This window comes from Pantherophis guttatus, chromosome 3 (assembly GCF_059756535.1).
Source record: "Pantherophis guttatus breed Tessera chromosome 3, ASM5975653v1, whole genome shotgun sequence".
Taxonomy (NCBI): domain Eukaryota; kingdom Metazoa; phylum Chordata; class Lepidosauria; order Squamata; family Colubridae; genus Pantherophis; species Pantherophis guttatus.
This window is the reverse complement of record NC_142065.1, coordinates 163033565-163059936: the sequence shown is the minus strand read 5'-3', so window position 1 is coordinate 163059936 and position 26372 is coordinate 163033565. Positions and strand designations below refer to the sequence as shown.

Below are 26372 nucleotides of genomic sequence, written 5' to 3'. Positions count from 1 at the left end.
CCTGGCTGGTGGGATGGGAATGGAGATTTTGCAATATCCTTCCCCCAGGAGTGGGGAGGGAATGGAGATTTTGCAGTATCCTTCCCCTGCCACGCCCACCAAGTCATGCTCACCAAGCCACACCACGCCACGCCATGCCCACAGAACTGGTAGTAAAAACATTTGGATTTCACCACTGATAAAAACTATATATAAAATTTAAAATGTTATTACTATTTGTTTATCTATCTTCCATATCACAATTTCAGATAATATTTGCTACAAGGCAATCAGGGCAGTTTTAACCTTTCATTAATATATTCAAAGATGCAAAGTGTTTCTGATTCATATTTCTCTGTCTTCTATACAAAGACTTAGAAATCTATGGTCTAGAGGGCAAAAGATGAGAAGGAAAAACAGGAAGCACCTGTACACTCTCATGGACTGGTACATAAAAGACAAGATTCTATGCCACAGCAAATAAGAACTGTCCTTTAAAAGTCTTTCCAATGTTCATTACTATTGTGCCTCTTTATTTTCAGAAACAGGAGAAAAGTCTGCCTTTCATCCTAGCAGAGTGGGTTTGGATGCCTGATAACATTTTAACTGCCCTATTTTAGTTGGATATAAGTTCTTTATCAATTTTCCAATATATTGTCTTTTGTTCAGTTTGTCATAAGTGGATTCTCTGGTGATGGCAATTTAATACATTCTAGCTAAACTGATTCCTGCTTTTAGCTTCAGATGGTATGGCTACCTAATAAATTATAATAATTTGTAATATGTAATAATATAATAAATGAGTTGTCTGTTTTTCTACTTTTGCAAAATGTCAAGGTGTTAAGTCTGTTAATAGAAATGGAAACACTGATCTTCCCTTGCATGCTAATGTGACTTCCTCGATTTCTCTACCATAAATGTAAAGTTTTAAAACTTTACAAAATGGGCAATATGGTTCCCCAAGGTGATTTAGACATAGCTCCCACAGTTATTTGCTACTAACTGTGCTGCTGGAATAAATTTAAAAAAATATTCTTAGCTTTAAAACAGAGAGTGATTTCACTGAGCATATAGTGCTCACATCTGAGTTAACATATAGATGATCTAGCTATAATGCTGCAAGTCTCTTATTTAGCCTATGGCCAATTTAAATAACAGTTTCATTGTGCAAGAATAGAGAACATCCTGAAATGTATTAAATGCTGCCACTTTTAAAAGGGTTTTCTTTACATTGTAATAATTTTAATTAATTTTAATTGGATTTTAATTTATATTTAATTCATATTGTTGAATTTTTATCTTGTAAGCCGCCCTGAGTCCTTCGGGAGAAGGGCGGCATATAAATTGCAATAAAATAAAATAAAATAAAATAATAAAATAAAATAAAATAAAATAAAATAAAATAATAAAATAAAATAAAATAAAATAAAATAAAATAAAATAAATAATAAAATAAAATAAAATAAAATAAGAAAGTGTTTGCCTTATTGCAATTGCTGCTTTCACTTTTCATTTGAAGAAATAGTATTTAATATTTATTTACAAAAACCCATACAAAAAGTACAACTTAAGCGAAAAGCAGCAAGAAGATAACGCACATTAAATAATTGTCAAAATACATAGCAATATATAATCAGAGTTAAAATTTAGCTTCCAGATTAACAGTTCTAAATTTAAATCCATATTCCCCTTGAGGCAATTGCCATTGAAAAAATGAACAACCTTTCTCATATTTCTTTGGAATATTTAAAACAATAATCAAAATAAGCTTTTTCAAAATATCTAAAGAAGGGAGAAGATAAGTTTTAATATACTATTTTTATCCAAAAGGAGTATCTGCAATACTGTTTTATCTGAAGAGACAATTGGATGGTTCCCATCACAAAGGTAGATATGAGAATATATGCACACACACACAAATCTTGTTCAGTGTCCAACCTTACCATTTGTTAATTTAGGATTGCCAATTCCAGTTGAACCCAATAATGAGATTCCTCTCTGCCATAAATGTATACAAGTGATACAGTTTTTGTTTATATTATTTTTATATATAAGCATAACAATAGACTATTGTGGTCAGTATAATTAATTTTTTAATCTATTCATCAATGTATGAATGTATTACATACTTTCCAGAGACAACATTGCAAAAAGGTAGAATCATAGCAAAAAATGCAAATAGTAATTAAATGTATGATCATTGATTAAAATTAACATTATCAAACAAAACAATCAGTTATAAAATTAATTGACCCATGGTAATTATATAATCTATTTTCTCTCTCAGAAACTTTTATGTAGTGAAATATGAAAGCACACCTGTGCATTCCTTTCCCTTTCAGGATAAAGTGGTGACAAACTAGTAGGAATGGAGAAAAATGAAAAACAGGGAACAAAACTGAACGAAGATTAGGAAGAAGAAACTCAACAGGAATAAAACTTGTACATTACATATAGAATTTTTAAAAAACCTCTGCAAATATCCCATGCTAAACAATGATTAATCTTGAAAAGCCGCAGTCAAACTTTTCAGCAATGATGTCTGTAGCCGTTTAAATCTTCACTTTATTCCCTTATTTTCAACAATACCTTCTATTTTTTTCAGCAAATGTAAGATGACATCTTTCTCCAACTCAAAGAAAAAAATATTTTGGGGAAAGAAATCTTCTCTTCTTATCAAGTAAACTGAGGTTTCAAGCCGAGGGACAAGAGTTACACTAATATCAAAGATATGGTGGAATAGAATCATTAAAGAAAAGGTGCAAAAGAAAAATAAAATGTGAATGGCAAAAATTAAAATAATTTTTATTTATTTTAAATAATTAAATAGAATTGTTAAATTGTCCCGCCATGAGCTGTTTTGCAGCAAGTTGGCTGTGGTGAGTTGGCCACAGTGAGTTTGCTGCAGCAAGTTGGCTGTGGCAAGTTGACCCATTCCCAACTGAGACAGTGAGTTTGCAACTGTGTAGTTGCACTGAGAAACTAAAAAAACCTCAGGATTTACACTATGACCACATTTATTATATGATAATATTGCATCCAAAACATACAGAAAAGAATTAAAATTGTTGTTGAGAAGCACTTGCATCAACATGTTAAGAGAATGTGGGCAGTGGTGGGAAAATATGATCACCCTGAGGTATCATAAAACCAACACTGTCTGCTTGCATATGTCGCACATATTGTATGGTTGGAACACAATATACTCAAAAGTGTTAAATTCCTTAGCTAATGGGACATAAGTGGGATTTTTTTTTGGCTAGCAGCATTATTATCTATATGCTAGAAGCATTGAAACTACAGTAAAATACCTATCCAAGGTTTTTTTTCTGCCTTGCCTGCAACTTTAAGCTACTTAACACCTGTATACAAACCAGGTGGAAATGGACCCAGCTTGAGAAATCTCCACTTCTCAACCCCTTCTTGGCTTTGGCCAAAATGGTGGCATTGGATTCTGAATGGACATACTACTTATCACATTTGTTTGGTGGATTTCCCTTCTACATTCCTATCTGATAAGACTTTTTTTTTTTTAAAGAGTTTTAAGGCTCTTTCTATTATGTGGAATAGAAAGAAGGGAAAACTGGCAGAAATCTTGCCAATTTCATCTGGTTGAAAAACAGAGTATGGAAAATCCTTTTACACATTAAAAATGCTCCATGGCTAAAACAAATAAAAAAAGCTTAGGTAGCCTACCATTTGAGAACAAAATGGAGGGGAGCAAGTATTGGGGGAGAAAGTGTTCCTGCCACAATGCCCAGAAACCAGATAGAGTAAAGGTGTTGCCTATAATAAAATGAAATGCAAAAGGTGAACCAGACAGTTTCATCTTTGCTGGTACAAGTTGAAAGATACAATTTCTGATGTACAATAGGAAATTCTGAGTGGAGGTTGTCTTCTCAGTAAACTGGACAGTAAGGAGAGATACCGTGCTTTCTTACCTTCCAAGAATTGGTTAATGGCCCATACTGACTGATGGTGGGGCAATCTCTGCAGATATTCATCATGATTTTGAATTTCTACACCATGTTCTTGACTCACTTAAAATATAATTGGATTAAAGCAATTAAAGAACACTTTTGGTCTGGGAATGTAATGAAGGATAGACCTGGGAACAGTTAACCCATTTAATAAAAGTCTCACCGAGAAATTTCTAAATCAAACTAGATGACACATAATTTTGCAGAACAAGGCTAAGCAGATAAACCCATAGCTTAAGGCTATTTTATTTCACAAATATATTATTAACTTGGTCCACAAATAAATTAAATACTTAAGCTGATTTGGTAAGATTGAGATTGAGCATTTAATTGAGTTTAATTAAAGTTCAAATGTTGGGTTTTATTGATAGGATTTAGGTGGAACTATTTTGGATTAAATCTGACTAGTTCATATGAACTGTTTCATGGGTTTTAGAATAATGTGAAGGAGAAAATTGGAATGAACATAAGCTTGTTGAATTGTCATAAACAGTCATTGCTTAAAGGCTATTACATTTAGCTACTATTTGGAGTTACAATGGCACTGAAAGAGTGACTTTATGGCCAGCCATGCTTGCAATCCCTTGCTCCCTTTCACACACATCAGCAGCCATTTATTTGCCTGCTGCAAAGGGAAGGAAGGAAGGAAGATTTATTTAATGGGGAAGCCGGTATTAAATGTTGCTCCTGTTCCCATTGCTTTTTTGCCCACCAGTAGTCATTCTGTTTGTCTCTTTAGGTAGAGGAAATATCTAGAGGAAATGATGACTCAACAGGGCATGGGTTGTCTCATTTAAAATAAGAGCATTAAAATATAAACTTGCCTTTCCTTTTAAAATCTTCCATTTCTTCTGTTACTTCTTTTAAGATATTCAAATATGCAGATATTCCGTGGATTTGAAATGTTCACACTGGATATGCAGAGCTCTACCAAATATTCTTTACCAGATGGTAAGTTGCTTCATTTTAAATAAATGACTTCAAATTCAGCCCAACTAAACAAAAGCATCTGCTGAGAATAAATTCTACATTTTAAATACTTTAATGTTTGTATTTCTATTCTCTTTTGAATAAAGGAGGTGGGGTTAAAATTGATTTCATTAATACATTATTTCTCTCTTCTAACTGAGGATGTCAGACTCTACTCAACCTCAACCTCTACATTAGCCAGATAACGTATTAATAAACCATCTGCCATAAGTATCATCAGTGCTACTAAAAGTCTGTAGATTGTCATGATTGTCCCGAAGACGCTTTTTCAGGAGGCAACTGGACTTTCTTGTTTTTTCTTCGAAGAAAAAACATATTTTCTTTGAAGACATTTCACTTGTCATCCAAGAAACTTCTTCAGTTCTGAAGATGGATGAAAGACGTTTCTCATTCTCTTGGATGAGAAACGAAATGTCTTCAAAGAAAAAACAAGAATGTCCAGTTGCCTCCTGAAAAAGCACCTGTGGGACATCAGTGCTACTACAAATTATCAGACCAGTTGAAGCAGTACCTGATCAGGTTTATTGGCAGGAAAAATGATGCGCTAGAGCTGGAACTCCTGAAGCAGCTATTGCAAATATTTTGACCATTCAAACACGAATCATACAGTTCCATTGCACTCAACAATGCTCAATTTTGCCAAAAGCCAGCAATTTGATGTAATATGACTTTCAGTTTTCTAATGACAGGAGAATTCTAAGAAAGTTTTAAATGAAGTAAGACCCAGAGCATTATAGCTATTCATAGATTTTAGGATAGAAATTGAAATAATGATTCTTTTATCATGAAGTTGCATCCTTCCTGCATGAAAATAATTAAAAACCAAAACAAATAGCTGAAAATAAAAATTAGGTAGATTTGCAGGCTGAAGCTTGCTTAACATGCTTGCCTCCAGTTGTTTTTTAAAACATGAATGTATACTTCATCTTCCTGAAGATGAAAGGTAATAGTGCATTAAAATTTATTTCTCTGAAGGCATAGTACCCAATTCATCTTTGGCTGTATTTCAGTACTTTGAGTTTATATATTAATTATTGCTAGAGGTGATCATTTAAAAAAATACATTTTTCAAGCTGTCTCTGTTGTTTTTTATATCTTGCCCTTCATACAAATATGAATAAAGGGAACAGATTCCTGAGTTAGCTAATAAACCTGATCTATGATAGATTTAGATAGTCAAAAGTCAGGGCATTTTTAATTTCTCAAAAATCCATAATAAAGGCTAGTACTTTCATAAACCCTTTAATGACATTGTAGTCTTCATCAAAAGCAGAAGAATGGAAGGCATAAATATAGACAGTGTTAAATGGATATCACTATATAGAGAGGAATGGCGAGATAATATTGATAGTTATTAGAACCATTAAGGAATAATAAACAAGTAAAAGACAGCTCAATCCTTGAAAAGAAGGAAGCATGGGAAAGAACATAAAATAACCACATCTGATTCTGTACACTATAAGAAGGGAAAAGGGAAACTCTGCCAAGTTTTCCAGGTTCTGTTATTATACCTTTTGACAGTGCCATAGAGATCCAGTAATTTTTGTGCTGTCTATTTTCTAACTTGATGTAACTTGAAAGACATGATTACAGTGTTAAATAAAATGAAGGAGTAATCTGCAAAGATACAGATTACCTCCAGTCATGTGCAAGGAGTCATTAGCTGAATTAAGTTACTCCTAGAACTTCGGGATTAAAGAAACAAACCATAGCTGTTGTTCTTCATATTTGGAAATACAAATTACCATTGTTAAACTACATCTATTTCTATCTGAGTTAGATATTCATATCCCTCAGGAAAACAATGAATAACAAGTTAGTTATTATATTAACAAAGCAGGACACATATTTATTAGTTTATTTAGTCATGTCAGAAGCATCACAATTAAAATAAGGCATATTATATGACATAAAATTTAAAATATAAGATTAAAATACGTACAAGTTAAACAGATCTTGCCCAGAAACTAGCAATTTAAATTGCATTCTGTCACACTGTCATGAGGTCCTCAAGTGTATAATGATCAGGACACAAAGGGCAGGTATACATATGTGTTGTTGTCTGCAGGTCACCACAATCGCAAAGGACAAAGCCACCAGGTAGCCCCATTTGTTCAGAGTGTTTTTGGATCTTGTTGTACCCATACGCAACCTATTCAATGATTTTCATACTTCCAAGCTTTCGCCAGACTGAGGAACTAGCTCCTCTGTTGACTCCATCCAGTGTTGATTCTTTATAGCTTTCCATAGGTCCACTCTGCTTTCAAATTCTTCGAAGTCTTCCATCACCTAAGGAAGCTTTTCCTGGATTTTAATCTCTGATGAAAATCTCTGTGGTTGTAGGCCACAGAGATTTATTAGTGAAAGCTATGAATTAATAAAAGCTAAACCAGATAACATAATATTTCCTGGCAGTAGAAGGGCAGATAGTTTCAGCCTAAAGGATATCCATATCTTTCACCTTGTATAATTTTTCACTATTGATTAAATTAGATTATCTGGTTATGCAAAAAAACCAGAGAAAGTGGATTAATAATGACAAAAGTTCCAAAGCTATAGATACTAAGCTATCAATTTTCAAAAAAGGTACAAATGTTCAGTATTCATAAAATCCAAAATGGCTGGGAGGAACACACCCAAAATTGGTTAGTGAATATTCCTTAAATCCTCAAAGGAACATAGGTAATTACTGGTCGATAATGCTGCTATTTGTTATAGACTAATAGTTGGGATGTGTGATAGATGTTAAATTGTTTTAGCTGCAAAAAAACTCCCCAGTAATAATAAGGATAAGAAACAAATAAATACTATTTTTCTGTTCCTTTCTCTAGTTTGCTTCATATATCTAAGAGCTGAAGCTTTTCATGCATAAACGATAGGTTTTTGCAAGATTAAGCAGCAGGACTTTTATGCACCTAAAAAAAAGTTAGATATTTTGCATCTATGACAAACTATGGTCTCTTTCAATCAGAAATTCACTTACTATTAATTTAAAATATTATGAATTTATTATGGCACATGGAAGAAGCAAATGTTGAACTTTGAAGAAACAGGGTAGTAAAAGTATTAACACTTTCGAACTTTATATTGGAGAAGTCTGTTGAAAATATCTTGGATAGCAAAAACACAATGAAATGAATCATATCGCAAATCAATCTAGAATTTTCATTTGAGACACACATGACCAGACTCAAATGTTCTCGTTTTTGACATATTATGCAAAGGCCTAGCTCTCTTATAGAGTCTAATGTTGGGCAAGGTAGAAGAAAAGAGAAAAAGAGGACATAAGTACAGTACAAAGTGAATAGTTTCAATTACACTGGCAATGGGTGTACTGTTGGAATACCAGAAGAATCAGATTGGGGACAGTCGTTTTAGGGAAAATCTACATGTGTGGTTGCCAAGAGTCAACATTAATTTAGTGGCATATAATTATTATCTTATATGGACATCAGTTCACTTCCACAGTTTATACCTTTATACCTGCTTTAGAGATTCAGAGCCGGCAACTGACTGCATAGAATATGTGCTCACACACAAGCAAATACACAAATCTTTCTATGTCCAAAGATAATTTGGTTTTAACATCTTATTCAATTAGATCTAGATAAAGTGGGTCAAGCTTTAATTCCATTGAAATCAATTTCCATTTATTTCAATAAGTAAAATGTATGATTGACTTACATTGTATTACGTTGATTGACTTAGAGACATATTTGGCTCCTTCACTTATACCAGCGTCTGCTTTTAATCCTCAAATATCTCTTCATAAAACCTGTCCCCACCTACAATTCTTTGAAAGAAAAGAATGAAGACAGTGTCCGTAGATCTTTCCAGATGTTACATTTAACCGGGGGCTTGAGGCATTATCTGGTTATTAGAGATAACAGGTTTTTACTTCCACCCAAAAGTATTGTTCAGGCATATGTACATTGGACATTATTTTTAGATAGATAAGCTGTAATAATTTTACATACTTCTTTATAAAACTAATCTCAACATTCAGAAGAAATGTGTAGTTTTAATGCTGGGACTATACCATTTTATATGATTGTATGCTGCCAAAGAGAACAAAAAAATACATATTTGATTCACACAAAACATTTCTAACCTTTCTTAGCTTCTACTTTCCATACTAATTTTGTACAACCTGGGAAAAGTTTGTTTTAAAATGTTTATTATTTAAAATGAAATAGTAAGGTTGCAATCTTTTGCATTCTTACTTAAGAATGTGTGCAATTGATTTCAACATAATTGGAGAAAACAAGAATAGGTTAAATATTATAAAAGTAGTTTTTAAAATATAAAACTAATAAGAATGCATTTTGAAAGAATACACTTCTAAATAGTAAGAATAGTAAGAACAATGAAAAAATCTGTTCTAGCTCAACTCGAATAGCTGTTGTATATTAACTTTACAATTGACAGCCTATAATTGGTTTAAATACTATTTTATATATGATGAAATTGAGAAATTTGATTTATGCCATTCATTGGCTTATACTTATAAACCAATGAGCTGGCAGATATTGATATAATTGAAAGTCATGTGTCAAGGGATTCTAACCAAAATTATATAAAAGAGCAACCACACTATTTTCCATTGGAAAGAATGTGGTCTGGTGGTCAGTTTTTAAAAAACGGAAGAGAAAACCTAGTAAGAAGCAGAATATGAACCGAGACAAGTACTGTAAATGAAGGCAAAAGCTGTGAAAGATTGAAGATATCAGAAGAGATTATTTGGACAATATTTTTCAGTTTGTGTGCCACTGGTGGCATGCAGATGGACAATCAGCTCCTTAAATTGGTGCACAAGAAAGAGAGGAGAGCCGAGAAGGGTAGAACAATGTCCAACAGAGGTATGTTGAGCATGCTGAGGTAGATTATTATGGAGGCACTGCAGAAGAAAGGAGATATAAAGATGATGCTATTATTGTTGAAACACCTGGCTTTTGCTGCCTCCTCTTAGCATGTGCTAGAGAGAGGGGCAAGTATTGTATTAGAGAAAGAGGGTTGGGCTTGAAAATGCATTGTGAAATATACGGAAAAACTACTGTTAACCTTCAAGTGCAGTTGAGGATATGAGTAGTTGTTAGAGTTATATACTTTCTTATGACTGAGACACACATAGACTTCATTGTATTTTATACCAGTACAGGGAAATAGTTATTTCTTTATCTGACCGAGACACTCACTTACTCACTTCACTGATATACTTTTCTTTTGACATCGGAATATAATCACTTAATTATGGCTCCTATATGTTGGCTGCAAAACTCCAGTTGACAACTAGACCACAGTAAAGAGATAGAGGAAACTAACTCTGTTGCCATTTATAGATTGTCTGGGTTTCTAATATTCATGTTTGGTAGCCTTGCTAAATTACAGATAAAATCTCCTCACTAATAACTTAATTTTACTTTTTCTGGTGATGAAATAATTTGTTAATGTTATGTGTAGACACACACATACTTACATGCATACCAGTGGTGTGTTCCTCCCGGTTCGGTCCGGTTTCGCCGAGCCGGTAGCGGTGACAATATGATGTCACCGAACCGGTTCTCCCCCCACCCCCCACGTTATTCTTACCTTTTATTTAGTCCCACCCCCAATCTATTGCTGCCTCCTGAGTCCCAGCTGATGACTAGAGGGAAAAAAACTGTTTAAACTCTTGCCGCGGGGCTTCAAAGGGCCGTCCTACAGCTGATCAGTGTTAAAAGCAAACAAATGAGTCGGGTCGTAAGTGCGAGGACTGGTCGTAAGTGTGAGGACCTTCCAGAAATGACTCTGACCAGCTAGCCACGCCCACCTAGTCACATGACCTCCAAGCCACACCCACAAAATAAGCCACATCCACAGAACCGGTAGTAAAAAAATTTAGAACCCACCCCTGATGCATACATGCACACAGGGAGACATATAGAAGGTTATACATCTTTTTGAAAGAAATGGGGGAGTTGTTTCTATTTTCTTAGAACCCACTTTGTTAATAAAGTGATTGGTGTTACATATGAAACAAAAAGCTGGTTTAAGAAAGCTTTTTGGTGGAGTGGTAATAGATATAGTTTACTTTTTAAAATATAAAGGCTTTAGAAAGATGTGATATGCTGAGTATTTATTGGCAAGCCTGTTAAAGAAACACATTACTGTAATCTTTAGAACCTGGAAGTTCATTGTGTGGTCCAAGAATCTATATTCTATCCAATAGATATTCTTGATCAATGAGAGTCAATATACTACAGTGGTTAAGGTGTAGGATAGGATCCTGAGAGATCCAATTCTCCCCTAATTATATAATTCTTTGGGCTACTTTGGACCTGCAACATTTAGCAACCTGAGCTAAAATAAGGGGAAATCCCTCTCTGAATCATGTAGGCTGTCTTGGAAATTCCAGAGGAAAAACTGTTTATCAAAATATTTTACTTGTTTGTTTGATAAAATATATTTGTGGCACAGCTGTATTTATCAAAATGTACTTTTTAAAATCTTAATGTTATTTACGTTAATATACCAAATACACCAATAAATGGCAGGGAGTACATAAAAGAGACTACTCACACAGTCAACTTAATATTCATAGATTTCTTGAGCTATTGTCAAATGGAAAGGGGCAGCAAATTAAAAGGCATGCTCTGATGATCCCTTGTAATGACAATCCCTTATGTGTGGGACTTGAAAGTGTCTTCTCAACTAGTTCATACTGAATGGTAGAAACTCCTTGGCAAAGATGCATCTAGGTCCTAAGTCATGGGTTCTAAAGGTGAAAACCAGCACCTTGAATTGCACTCAGAAGCCAACTAGCAACCAGTGCTACTCTCACATAAATGGTGTTATGGGGGGACTTCCGGTTTGGGGTTGCGGCGAGACAGTCGGGGAAATAGGCTCTGATGAGCGCCGCGAAAACCCCAGCTGCCGAACCGTCGCCGATGGGTCTTCGGACCAGAACTGTCCTGCAGGGACAGGGAAAAAGGAGGGACACCTCAGAAGACCAAGAGGAACAGGCAAGTTCCTTGGAGGTCAGAGGGAATCCTCTATGTGTCGGCGGCAGGGACAACTGGGCTAAGAGATGTGCTGGAAGAAAGTGGATTGAAACGGAGCTCTTTGAAGCCGGGTGAGTGACAACCAACCCAGTCTTGTAACAACGCCTAGAGCAATATTATTATCTATAAGATCCCTAGCCATAAAACAGCGGCTGAATAACAAAGGGGCTATGGAAAGTTTAAAATGCAACTTTAAAGAGACAAAGACCCGATGAACAACTAACTCTTGAAAAGAACTAATGGATTAAATATCGAGATATGGTGAAGAGATTGTATATCTTAAAATTTGAATTGGATTTTTTAAAAAAGAAGACTTGATATCTTTAAAACAAAAGAAAAGAAGAGTAAACAAATTGGACTGTTACATAATTGCAAGAAAATGGATACTCGCATGACTAATGGAAAATGTGGATTGTAGAGGGACACCTTCTGGTTTAAAAAGGAACATTGTAACTCTTCTTTGTTATGGAAAATTTTGAACTTTACAGATAACCAGTCATGGAATTTGTGGAGCTTGACTTTGACTTTCATGAAAAGAAAAGGAAATTATAGTGGAACTCCTATATTTGAAACAACAATAACTTTAAAAAAAAACTGGCGCAGGAATAAAAGAAAGGATTTAGCGCAGGATCAAGAGAAGGGAACTTGATGCATTTTATCCGGAATAAAAATAAGAAAAAGATTTAATATGTCATATGAAGGACAAATTTGAAGACTTTGAAAATGGAAGGAAATATATGGTAGCAGGTGAGGAAAGGAAGAAATAAGGTATGTACGACTGGAAAAAGAAAAAAGACTAAAACAATGTGATCAAAAATAAAATAATGTATAGGTGGATAGTAATAATAAAAAGGAGATTTTTATAGAAATACAAGAGAAACTAAGCAAGTTAAAAGAGATTTATAAATATATTCAAAGATATGTTTTAAGTAAGAACCATGTCTCAATGTTAAAGTGTTTTGAAAAAGGATAAGGATAAATATGATTAACTGGAAATAAGCAATGTATAGATGGATGGAAACAACAAAGAAAGGATTATGTAGGGATTAATAGTTAAATTAACTATGATTATGCTGTGTTTAACAGCCAAAAAACAAAAATGGATATGCTGTGTAACAGCCAAAAAACAAAAATGGCTATGCTGTGTTTAACAGCCAAAAATAAAAATGGCTATGCTGTGTTTAACAGCCAAGAAATAAAAATGATTGGTTTAACAACAAAGAAAAATGATGTAGGATAGCCAAAAAAAGGAGGAGTATGTTAAGATTAACAGTAAAAATGAAATGAACAAGCTGGGTTTAACAATAGAAACAAAGATGATAAGGTTGAGTTCAATAGTAAAAAGAAAATGTACATTGTTGGAATTAAATATTTTTTGAATGCTTATAACAATGTAATGTAACAATGTAATGATTTATATTTTGAAAATGTATCCATCTAAGCAAAAGAAAGAGAAAAATGGAATGATATTTGGTTAGGATTTAAGATTTAAGTAATGGGTTTTTGGGGAAAATGGCATAGTTAAATAGATAGAATTGAGAGAAATAACTGAGTAAAATATTAAGTTGTGTTAATTGAAAATTAAGATTTGTTAGTGATTTTTATTAATTTGTGACTGGATCAATGCTTCGTTTTGGAAAAGATATGTTTTATGTTTATATTTTAAAAAATAATAAAAAACTTTTAAAAAAAAGAAATGGTGTTATGGGCAGATAGAGAGATACCTTTTATTACTTGTCTGATAGTTGTCAGGGTCCCAATTCCAAATTCTGATTCTCTAATCCAGTGAATTCATATGATTATTGAAAAGCGTGGGAAATCCCATGGATCATTTTTGATTCCATAGCACAATTGCCATGGTATTAAACATAAATTCCCCAGTGCCACTTTCTGAAACCTACCAATATTTACTATGTCTCTTACACCCAATCTGCATAGCCATTCTAGCAAGATACCATAATACGTTCTATCAAAAGCTGTTGAGAGGTCAAAAGCAGTCATTTTTGCATTTCTCAGTGTAAGAGGTCACCAATAAGGTTGATGATGAAGGATGTGTCAGTGCCTAACCCAGTCCTGAAGCTTGAATTAAATTAAATCTAGACAATCTGCTTCAGGCAAAACTACCTGAAGCTAATTTGCCATTTTCTCATCTAAGACTTTGCCTCAAAATGGAATATTAACAACTGAATGTTAGTTAATAATATCATCTGGTTGAAAGAGGCTTTTAATAGAAGTAATCAGTAAACTGTTTCTGCCTCATAAAGAAGCACTGTAATATCTTAGATCCAGTTAGTCAATCTCGTTTCCCTTTGTCTAATTATTAATAGCCAGGATGAACAGGTTCAATGATAGAAGTGCTTTGCTGTATAATGTATCTCCAAAGCACTTCTAATATTTCTTTAGACTATCTCCTTTGCTATTGAGCCAGTTCCTTCACAGTTTAAAAAGATTTGGTGAAATATGGGAAGCAGTCACGAACATGGTTTTTTTCATTAAAAAATTTCATAACATTCCATGGAGCTTTATATTAACTTGAGATTGTTGAATGGGATTCTTCAAGTTAGTATTAACACAGGGTTATGCATATATACTCAAAATATGCACATAACTGAGTTGCATTAATGCCTATTTAAATAATGGGTTTAGATTTCTATATACCAGTGTTGGCAAATGGGAGCATGTGCGTGCGCACACGCCTGCAAGCTGGGAACCAGAAGAGCAGCCGCCCGGCGCGTATGTGCGTGCCAGGAAGAGATCTTCCGGTTTGTGGCACGCATGCCACCTGGTCTTCTGGTTTCTGGTGCACATGCATGCGCAAAGACCAGCTGGCTGGTGTGCATGCATACGCCAGAAACTGGAAGAGTGTCAATGAAGCACCCCCCCAGTCCGCCACCGAGAATAAGGCAGCTCAGCCCTCTTATCCTGGTGCTGGACAGATGTTCCTCCAGCACAGACTCAGCTCCTCCGCAGCCCTACTGCCCCAGAAGAGCGGCAGCCACAGGGCAAGGGGCAGAAGCGATGGGCCGGCCCCTGCAGCCGCTCCCCTGCCAGAGAGCCAGGCCCTCGGCGGCGTCTCCATGCGTGAGCAGCTGCGCTCTCCTCTGCCCCTCCTGGGGCAGCTCACCTCCCAGATGGCGGCTCCTCCTCCCTGACCGGCCACCCTGCCTGCAGCTCCTGCTGCAGCCGGGGGCAAGGGGGTGGGGTGGTTCTCGCGCTGCCACTTCTGGCCCAGATGCTGGAGGAGGAGGAGCCGCTATCAGGGAGACGAGCTGCCCAATGAGGGCCAGAGGACAGCGCAGCTTCTCACACATGGAGGCGTCACCGAGAGCTAGGCTTGCCGGCGGGGGAGCAGCTGCGGGGGCCGGCAAATCACTCCTGCCCTTCGTCCTGCAGCTGCCTCTGCTGTTCTTCTGGGGTGCCCGAGTCAGCTAAGTGCTGCGGACCATAGATGCCTGTCGGTGCTGCGGGCTGGAGGGCTGGGGCCACACAAAAAGCCCAATCGGGAGAGAGGGAAGCCCCGCCCTGCCCAACCTGGCTGATAGCTCTGCTTCCCTAGGAAGCGACTTCTGGGATCTCCTTTCTGCATCTTGGGCACGCGAGCTGTTGCCCGTTGTTCTTCCGGGTTCCAGCAAGCTGGCCAGCTAGTATTCACGCACGCATGCATGCCAGAAACCAGAAGACCAGGTGTCCTGCATGCATGTGTGCACCAGAAACTAGAAAATCGTCTTCCTGGTGTGCGCATGCGCACGGAACGGCTGCTCTTCCGGTTTCCAGCATTCCCGCTTGCGGGAAGACCAGCTGCCTGGCGCGCCAGAACATGGAAGAGCGATGGGCGATGGCTTGCATGCCCAGAGAGATGGCTTTGTGTGCCACTTCAGGCACCCGTGCCATAGGTTCACCATCACGGCTATATACTATTTCATTTAAGTGTTGAATTATTGCAGGCCCTCTGAGTTGTCACTGCAGGTCAGCAATTTTATTTTTTCGAAAGTTAGTCCTATGATTTTGAGGCAATGTGACAGTTATTTTGAGTAAGGCATAAAAATACAAAGCTACACATACTATGCTTTGTTTGACATCTTATTCATAGGTTTAGTTTGCTACAAGTCATAAATCATTTACATGGCAAAAATTTGGAATGAAATACAGATACAAATATATATGAAACTTTCTACTGTAAAAACCCTTCTTTAAAATTAAAAACTTAGTTGCTAAAAGTTCTTGCCAGGATCATTCCCACTTAAATGCATTAGACTTGTTCAGGCAGAGGTGGTTAAGGACTAAAGGCAGCATCAAAGTGAATGAATACTAGCCTTAATTTTCATATGTTTTTTATTGTGGTCAAACAACTGCTTAAGTCTTTAGAAACAGCTAATTACAGTCCATATGGATATAATTTAACTGTCTTTTTTTCTCACTCATATTTGCATTTTGACATTTTAAAAGACAGTGGTAAAGTATGAAAATAAACAAAAGAGAAGAATGAGGCTATAGAACAAAACAAAATTGTTTTTAGAAAAGCCAGATGTTATGTTACAGACTGCAGAGTGTTATTAGACTTTTAAAGCATAGACTGGAAAAAGAATTGAATTTGGGTGATTATTAAAAGCGATTAATATCTGTACATTGAAACCATTAAAATACTACTACTTAGCACATACTGTACATCAACAGAAAATATCTAAATAGCAATCATGAGGTTCTTTATTGTGAAAAGCAATTAAAAATCATAGGAATAACTGGAATAATAAATAAATAACACTTTTAGATTATTTTTGCTTTTAAGATTTGTTTGTGGCTAAGATCATCTTATAATAAATTTATTATTATAAAATACTTATGAGAGCTGGTCTAATGGTTAAGGCACCAAGCTAGAAATCAGGAGACTGTGAGTTCTAATCTCACTTTAGGCATGAAAATCGGCTGGGTGACTTTGGGCCAGTCACTTTCACTCAGCCCACAATGTCAGGCTTGGGCAACAAGATAGCCTATCAATTCTTGTCACAACCAATAGATCAACATTTGGTTGATATGAAAAAAAGCAGACTTTGCACTTGCAATAAAAATTATGAAGAAAAAATAACAAATATATCCCTTTGTTAATTATTTTATTATTAAGAGCCAGGAATTGTAACAAGCAACAGGTGAGTACTATAACTCTCTGCAAGTTCTGAGTAAAACCTAATTCATTGAGATGCGAAGTCTTGACAATGAAAATAACAGTGATAGTTTTTGCTGGGAAATACAACAGTGATTGTATTTCCCTCCCCCGTACGGATTTTTTAAAAATTATTATTTATTTTATTGAACTGATATAAGAGAAGTGTCAGGTGCTATAATAGGATGTTGGAAATAGATAACATGACAGTGTCAAAATATAATTTAAAGTAACCTAAAAGGGACACCATGTATTCTGTTGCATTGATATCTATGAATGGGAATGAAATTATGTGGTTTTTTTATCTGATCCTATGTAAAGTCCTCATTAGCATCATCTCTTAATCTTGCCCCATGTAGTTTGTTAGCTAACTCTATTTCTATTTCTAGAACATTAGTGCTATTTCTTAAAGGTTCATTATTGTTGAAGAGAACATTTAATAGTTACTTTACATGTAGTTGATTATTTTTAAATAAAAGAATCATAACTTATTGCTGCTCCTAAATCAGCTAAACCTTATAAAATTGTATGAAATGCCATTTCCAGTTGTACATAGATATGTGTCTCATCAATTTAGAGGTAGGCAAATGCCCATACTGCAAATGATGTTCAGGTGTTGCCATGGTTGTATAGAATTTTTCTCCCAGTTTATTGTTCAGCTGACAGTTTTTGACATATGACTCAGGAGCAGAATATAATCCAAGGTCTGACTCTTGACCTGCCCATCCAGCTAACTCAGGAATTTGTGTTTCTCTCAGTTTTAAAAACAAATTTCTAATGTTATTATAATTCAGTGGATAGAAAACTCATTTCAGTGGTTCAAGAAAAGACCCCCCCCCCAAATAGTGTAATTACCTCCTTTATTAGATATTGAATTGAACTGGCACATTTTCCCCCAGGGCTGTACCAAATTGTTCCTGGCTTTGTGATACATATTACACAATTGTTTAAAGGGTTAATTTTGAACAACCTCATAGCTGAATTTTGCTTAGTGTTTACTTTAGTTGGTTGTAGAATTATTCTAATAATTCCCATATTTTGAGTGGGTGATTTCATGTTGGATATACTTTTATACGGGTTTTATTTAGTTTGCTTAAATATTTCCTTTCCCACTCCCGCCCTCTCTCCCCATTTTCTCTGTACTTGCAGTTTTCTTTTCATTATAAATTAGGAAGGTAACTAAGCATTGTTAGGATTCCACCCACCACTATTTCAGTAATTGACCTACAATCAGGGAAGGCCTGCCTATGGGATATGTACGATTCAGTTAATACTTGTATAGGCAAGTTGCCAAGCTGTTAATGAAGCAGATTCTTATTTACAGACTTCATTAGAAACCATTTTATACTTTATTACAGATCACAGATTTTTAAAAAACCAACATCAAAAGCTTTTAGCTCTTGCTTTGAACTGCATCTTGCCTTTGTATTTTGGAAGGCTATGTGGGTGTGTGAGTGTGTTTGTGTGTCTTTCGTTTGCAACTGCTCAGTTTCTTACTGGGTCGATGTAACTTGTGGCAGATGTAGATTCTAGCCGGCATGCTTGCAAAGTGAATCAGTGGCAACATCTGTTTCCCCAGAGGCATGGGTGCATCGTTTTTACGCCACCCACATAGTTTCTCCTACCTATGAGCATTGGTATTTCTTGATCAGTGCATGTTCATTAAGAGGTGAGGACAAAAAGTTGCTGACTTTCAGAATATTGTTTTGTTCTCAAAGAATTAATTAAAAAATACTAGACATCTTTCAAATGAACTTTATTCTTAAATGTAGTTTATCATGATGTTGGTATGTTTATGTGGAACATTAAAACATTGGTTTTAATGTTCTTGACAGAGGAAGAGAAGGAGTGGTTGGTTTGATTTTGCTTATGGAAAACCATCATCCTAATAAGTAGAGACAACTTAGTATTTTAATGATAATTGTTGAATGGTTCGTGGATGATGAGAACATGACAAGAGGAGTAAATATATACACAGGCAACATATGTATAGGTAAAATGTCTATAGGGTATGGCAGTGGCCTCATAACTGGCTGTCCAATTCAGCCACCCAGGCGATTGCTTTTGGCATTGCTTCATGCAGATCTTCTAGGGAATCACAGAACATACATTGTGGGTACTTTTACACAATATGCTTAATAGTTTGCATAGCAGTACAATTGCAGCAAGGGAGATTTTTCCATTCCCACTGGTACAGGGCAGAGGCACCTAATTCTGTTCAATTTTGACCAAAGCAGGTCAAAACCAGGTAGTTGGGTAAAGGGATCACTAATGGCCAGACTACAATAAGGTACCTTGGACCATACCTCTCTCCAGGCGTTCTCAGGAATAAACTGGGTAGATGATAAGTGAATAGCTGTTTTCCAAGCCAGCCTACAGGATGGGCTGTGCATTGTCCTGGTAAATAGGGAAGGCCTTGTTCAGCATCCTTGACCATAGCTGAATGAGAGCTTGTTGTCTTCTAATGTGAGATGGTATGATATTGCTCACTACAGCTAATCAGTGCACAGAAGTGGGGTGCTGTTGTGGCCCACCAGCAGCCTGCGGAGCTGGCAGTAGAGTCAGACAGTGAGGAGGCTGGAGAGGACAATGGGTCAGTCCTAGAGTTAAGGGAAGGCCCGGATGAGGGCTCTGCGTCGGAGGCAGAGATGGGGCCAGGGCCATCTGGGAGCAATGCGTGGACTCAGGAGCCTCCAGAGGCGGATAGCAGAGAGGCAGAGAAACAGGAGGATCCTATAGCTATAGGTAGGAAGACGGGGTCGTCTCGAGAGTAGAGCCTTTGGTGCCAAGTCCCTCTTCTGCTCCCATGAAAATCATCACCCACCCCACCCACTCCAGTTAAATGCACATAGAGTGATAGGGTTTGTTTTAAACGGATAAAAAGATCTGTGCTGCTTGTTATCAAAATCCGAGTGGAACTGAGGATCCCCGCCGCCTGGAACCTCCGGAAAATGTGACACATGGAGGCTGACAACCTCCGAAGGGTGGGGGCCGGCAGTTGGGCAGGGCTACATTCGGTGTATAAGACCCACCCAGATTTTCACCCTCTTTTTTGGGGGGAAGGTGCATTTTATACTCCGAAAAATACAGTAATCAGCTAGATTTCCTAGCACAAGAGGAAATTATTGATATTTCTCTGTCATCCCCTTTAACAGGGACATCAGACATAGTTTGGCCAACCTCTGTAGTAAACATTGTCCTGTTTGCTACAGAGGTTGGTCAAACCGATCCAATCTTGGCTGATTTCAGACATAGTCTAAACAAGGTTTGATTTGCTTACTATGTGTATGAAATAAATGTGAGGCTGTAGATTAGACTGGAAAGCCAAAAAATATCTTGAAAAAAGACAGTGGCAAACCACTTCCATCTTACTATTAGAAAAACTACCTAATATATCCATGGAGTCACCATGAGTGGAACTTGACTTGAGAGATTTTTCTAAGTGTAGTACATTAGAAAGAAAAGTATATTTGACATCTTAATATAAAAATACAGTAAATTAAATAACTTTACAGACACTACAATCTTTTTATTAAACCATCCAGTATGTAACCCCAATTGCCTTTTGAATTAAATAAATTTCATACAGTAACAATATTGGAAATTGATTTTGGTAAAGGTATCTGCCATGTTAATCAATACTGATAAACATTTACAGAGATGGTGTAGAGACTACTCAACTTCATATTATTCCAGATAGATTTGGATATATAGCAATAATTGTTACAAAGAATTGGCACAAACTGAAAATTAATTTGGAAGAGAAGGAGTGTGCCTCTAACAACCGTAGTGGCTAACAGGAGTTGGATGGCTCTTAAGCTCTGACCACATGATTATCCATAACATAAAAAATACCTTCGGATGTCTTGATTAATTGTATCAGCAGAAGAGTGAAAACACCACTTCAGAACTAAGCAGATTAAGTTGCTTCAAATGATGTTTCCGTGTGTATATTCCTTCCTACAATTAATTGGGAAATTTATGTTTTTCTGAATCCTGACTCCCAAGGAAAAACCCCCAGGAAAATGGGAAAAAGTATTGTAGTTGTCCTGTAAAAATTAAAGTGAATGGTTCTCATATAGACATTACTGGTTTGCAGGATTCTGTTGACGTCAAGAGCAGGAAACACTGATTGCAGAGTGAAAAGTTAAGGTTGACATTTCTAAGAACTGGAACAGGAGCACAGAGAAGAGAAGTAGTCACACAATCATCAGTCTTGCATGTCATAGCTATTACCATTTATAACAGCGGTTCTCAACCTGGGGTCGCGACCCCTTTGGGGGTCGAACGGCCATTTCACAGGGGTCGCCAAAGCCCTCTCTCACCCCCCCACGCCTTCACTCACCCTCACTCTCTGCTCTATTGGATCGCCGGCCATTCGCTTACCCCACCCACTCCCAATCTATTGCTGCCTCCTGAGTCCCAGCTGATGGCTAGAGGAAAAAAAAACTGTTTAAATTCTTGCCGCGGGGCTTCAAAGCCTGCCCCTTGTCCCGCCCCTCCGCACCACTAGTTATTGCCAATAAATAGTGGTGGGCGAAGTGTGGGCGAGCCAGCAATTTAACAAACAGTTCGGTGTTTTTTTGTAATTTTATTGGCCCGCGGAGCTTCAGCATAGGCTAATTAGCCCTTGATTAGATCGGCTCCCAACTCTCAGCTGATTTGCTCTCAGTTGTTTTGCTCAGGGCTCTTCTGCTTGCTGGAGCAGATTTTTTTCCCCCTAGGTATGCTGAAAAACAAAACTGAAAGTAAAGCAGTCTGTTGGCTTTGTTGTTGCTGCAACGTTGGAAAATTAGGCAGGCAGATTTCTTTTCTTTTTCCTCACCAAAAAAGGTAGGTGCAAACAATGGGAAATTTAGGGAAAAAGAGGAGAGTTCAAGATTTTAAAACACAAAAGAAAAAAAGCTCTATTTAATTAGAGAATTGTAATAATTGAGATACTATTAATTGTATATTGTGTTGAAAGCAGAAATGGTTAAGTTGTGGTTTGGAGGAATATATGGGGGAAATTATTTGGTTTATTATTATTGGTAAATATAATTAATTGATTTGTAAGAAATTGGATTGCATGAAAATAATTGGAATATTCATGTTCATATTGATTAATATACAAAAAAGGTAGTTATATAACTAATTGATTTATATTAAAATGTTGAATTTATATTAAACAACTGTAATATTACATAATTAACCAATGTGAGGATGGATATAAAAATAGATGACAATGGGAAGGGGTATAATATAGAATAGAAGGGAAAAATTGAATTTGATTAAGATTAGAAATGAGGATGACAAAAATAGATGAGGAATAAATACGGCAAAAAGGAAATATAGAAATTGTAAATTTAATTGAAATGACTAAACACTGTTTAAATTTGTGAACAGGCCAAATACTCTGTTCAAAGAAAATACATTGTATGTTTGTATGTGTGTTTCTAATTATTGTTATTTATTCATATTTGTTCTCTTTTATTCTTTAAAGTTTAACAATTCATTCTTTATCTTAATATCTATATATTTGTTTGGGGTTGGCTTTCTTCCCTTTCATCTTTTTTATTGTACAGCAATCTTTCTCCTCAAACCTACCACCTCTCTCTTTTCTTTCCTTCTTACTTTCTCTTCCTCCCCCTCTTCTTCTCCTCCCTACTTCTTCTTCCTTTCTCCTTCTCCTCCTCTCTTCCTCCCTCTCTTACCCTCACTCCTATTCTAATTTCCCTTCCCTTCCTTTATCCCTCTCTATTGCTGTATCCTTTTATGCATATGGACTACTCAGAGGGCTGAAAAAGTTATTTCTGACTGGCCCTCGCACTTTTGACCAGTCCTCACATTTTACGTTTTTGTCCTATCTTGTCACCATGGTGAAGAGAAGCAGTTGTGAAATGAGTGACATGGTTGTTAAGAATGCTGCACGGGCATAAATGTGAGGATGGTCATAAGTGTGAGGACCAGTCAAAAGTGCGAGGACCTGTCAGAAATGACTTTTTTCAGCCCTCTGAGTAGTCCCTATACACATAGCTATGGCCACCCGGTCACATGACCAGCTAGCCACGCCCACCCAGTCACATGACCTCCAAGCCATGCCCACAAAATAAGCCATGCCCACAGAACCGGTAGTAAAAAAATTTAGAACCCACCCCTGGTTGGGGGTCACCACAACATGAGGAACTGTATTAAAGGGTCGCGGCATTAGGAAGGTTGAGAACCACTGATTTATAAGTATGTGTTCACTGCCCATATCCTACCAATAATGAGTCAATCTTGCAAATAAATATTTTGTCATGGGATTCTATGTAGTGCCATTAACCTAGCTAAGATTCCCTAATGCTACACTATTTTATTATTACCCAATAATGTTTGCTGGTGGTTTTCAGTATTTGAATATTTGCTACATTACAGTTGTTTATAATTCTACTAAATAATATTTATTATTATGTTTAAGATATCCATAATAATAGATATAAAGAATGTTGGGAGTAGTTTAAGAAAGATAAAGAAAAACAGCTCATTGCCAGGAATGTTTTAAAGTTGCAATGTAAAGCTTCATCAAGTAGTTGATTTCATAGACATCTTGAGCATATTCATGGCATGAAAAGGGGAAAAAACTCTGATAATAATTGATGAGCCCGTGCTTACAACTTCTAAGGAACTATTTTACAGAACAACACAGAACAAGTTTTAGAAAAAATGGTAAGGAGATGGGGCAATACTGTACATCTTTGAATTAAAACTTGAAACATATGTGGTTGCAAAAATAAGTGGTAGTGCAGAATTATAGAAAAATTCAGAAAGTTATCACCAAGATCCAGCAGTTAGATAAAATAGTGAACTTCAGCTTGCTGAACAAAAGAATTTTACATCAAATGTAGAAAGATGAAAAGTAAAAAACAAACAACCACAGAAGAGAATACAATCAGATTCTGAATATGGAAAGATTTAAAGTAACAAGTCTAATTCAACTAATGTAACTGGAGCTGGTCAGTATGATATGCAAGATGATATCTCTTCAGCAATTTTTAATGTAAGAAAAATTGTAAAACTGCTTAAATATTCTCATTTTGGTTACAATATGCATATAGAATAATGGGTCGAATTTGTGATAGAAAAGATTAAAATTTAAACTATGTTATTATCTTGAAGTGAATTTTTATGAAATGATATACTGTTGGTATATGTCACCTGAGAAATTGTCTAGAATTTATCATGTTAGAAGTGTGAACAAGAAGAAGGGACATTTTATCAAGTTTGATAGACATGTAAAAAAGCTAGAAAATTTTGGATTTCAATACACACACTGATTCAGAAGATTTTAAAGATTAATATACAACTGACATCAGAGGTTTTCTTTTGAGATTGATGACGAACAGTTGGAAAAATGTCATGGAACTTTGTTTTTGTACATGGTAACTGCAGCAAGATTATTGTATGCACAAAGTTGGAAAGTTCTGGCACCACCCACAATGAAGGAATGATTGGTAAAGATGATGGAACTCATTGAGATGACTAAATTGACTTCTTTGATCAGAAAAAAAAGACAATATATATGTTTTTTGCTGACTGGAGACCCCTTATCAACTTTTTGCATAAAGCAGAAAAAATTAATTTATAGTTTATGGTTTTGATGATTAGACAAGCTAGATTATAGAAAGAAGGGAGTTATGTTGTAACCACAGAGTAAGAAATAAATTTATAATTGTACTTATAACTTGCTTTAAGGAAGATTAGAAGCAACTTCTTTGTATCTTTCTTTTTTATCTTTCTACTTTTTTGCCCTTTCTTGCACTTTTAACTTTTTCCTTGATTTCTTTCTTTTTCTTTTCTTTTTCTTACTTTGTATTAGTTTGCCTTTCTTTGTAAAAATCCTTAATAAAATTATATGTACTCTTTTGCAGCAATAACTAATCAAGAGTGAAAAATGAATTACAAGTCATTTGGCACTGTGAAATACACTGGAACAAATTACCAGTAGAAGGAATGATTGGAAGATTTTTAAAGATCTTAAATCTGATAAAAATATTTTATGACACTGAAGCTTATTCACTGTTGGAAAGAGGATTATTATGAAATTGTGAGAGATCCATTAAATTTCTGAAAAACTGTTCAATTAGCAGCTGAACCATTAAGTAAGCATCAAACAAATGTTCTAACAAATAAATGTTTAAGTTTCTTTTCAGAGATTTGAAGAAATAAAATTCAGTTTGAGCAATATGCTTCCAAAATCAGAAATGAATTGCTTAAATACAGAGATTAATATCTAGTTGCTTAAATATTTAAGCAACATTAGGATATGAGGTGGAAAAGGACAAACTTAGCTTTGGCAAGCAGGAATGAAAAAGAATGATTAGCAAAATCAATAACGGAAATACTTTTTAAAGGAAAATGTGCTATAACAGAAGAAAAGCAAAGAGAAGATGTGAATGTTGGGCAATAATGCAAAACGAAATCAGAACCTGATTTAAAATCTGAAATAGCAAAAGAAATGTAGACATCAACTTGCAAAACCAAAATCAGAGAAAGCAGACAAAACATTTTTATCATTAAAAAAGGAAATGAGTTTAAATGAAGCAACATGTCTCTTAATATCCAACTTCAAGATGCTTTTGGATACTCTTTAAGAATGAACCAACAGAAAGTGAAAGGAGGATTTCTACATCTGGAATATTTGTCACAAAACAAAAATCAAGCCTGCTGAACAGAGCAATTAATGTTTTATGTATTTTAAAATTTCATTTTAAGAATGATAACTTTTCAGTTGTAAATATTTGTATTATTCTTTTTGAATTTTTAAAATGATTTTATTGGGTATTTATTTTATGTTAATGTTCCCTTCTTTTAATGTTTCTACCTTGTCACGCCACAATACATTAGTTCATAATAATCAAAAGCCAGACATTTCTCTGTCTAAGCCCCCTCATAATGTTGTTTCTGTGGGGAAAATAGGAGATGGAAACATTAGGTCTTGAATTAAAAATAAATAAAAGCAGGATATATCAAATTAATAAATCTTGGGAGTTAAACCTTAGTATAATTCTTATGTCAGAAAAATATTTCTGTATTTATTATTATTGTCACTATTATTTAAAAGCACATAAAATGTTATGAAAAATAAAGGATTCTGCAACTTATGATTTCAGGAATTCCTGAGATTTCTGATTTCTTATTCCCAAATCCTAAAGATTAACATCTGTCAAGAATTTGGAAACACTACTCTTAATTGTGGCTATGGAT

The 26372-nt window shown here is 35.7% G+C and overlaps 1 long non-coding RNA gene across 1 annotated transcript; it reads left to right on the top strand.

Moving 5' to 3' along the window:
* The first annotated feature begins 4789 nt into the window (after window positions 1-4789).
* On the top strand, window positions 4790-26269 carry LOC148114885 (uncharacterized). The gene is made up of 2 exons (XR_015733595.1): window positions 4790-4910; window positions 25037-26269. It is a non-coding gene; the product is annotated as an uncharacterized LOC148114885 (long non-coding RNA).
* The last annotated feature ends 103 nt before the right edge of the window (window positions 26270-26372 follow it).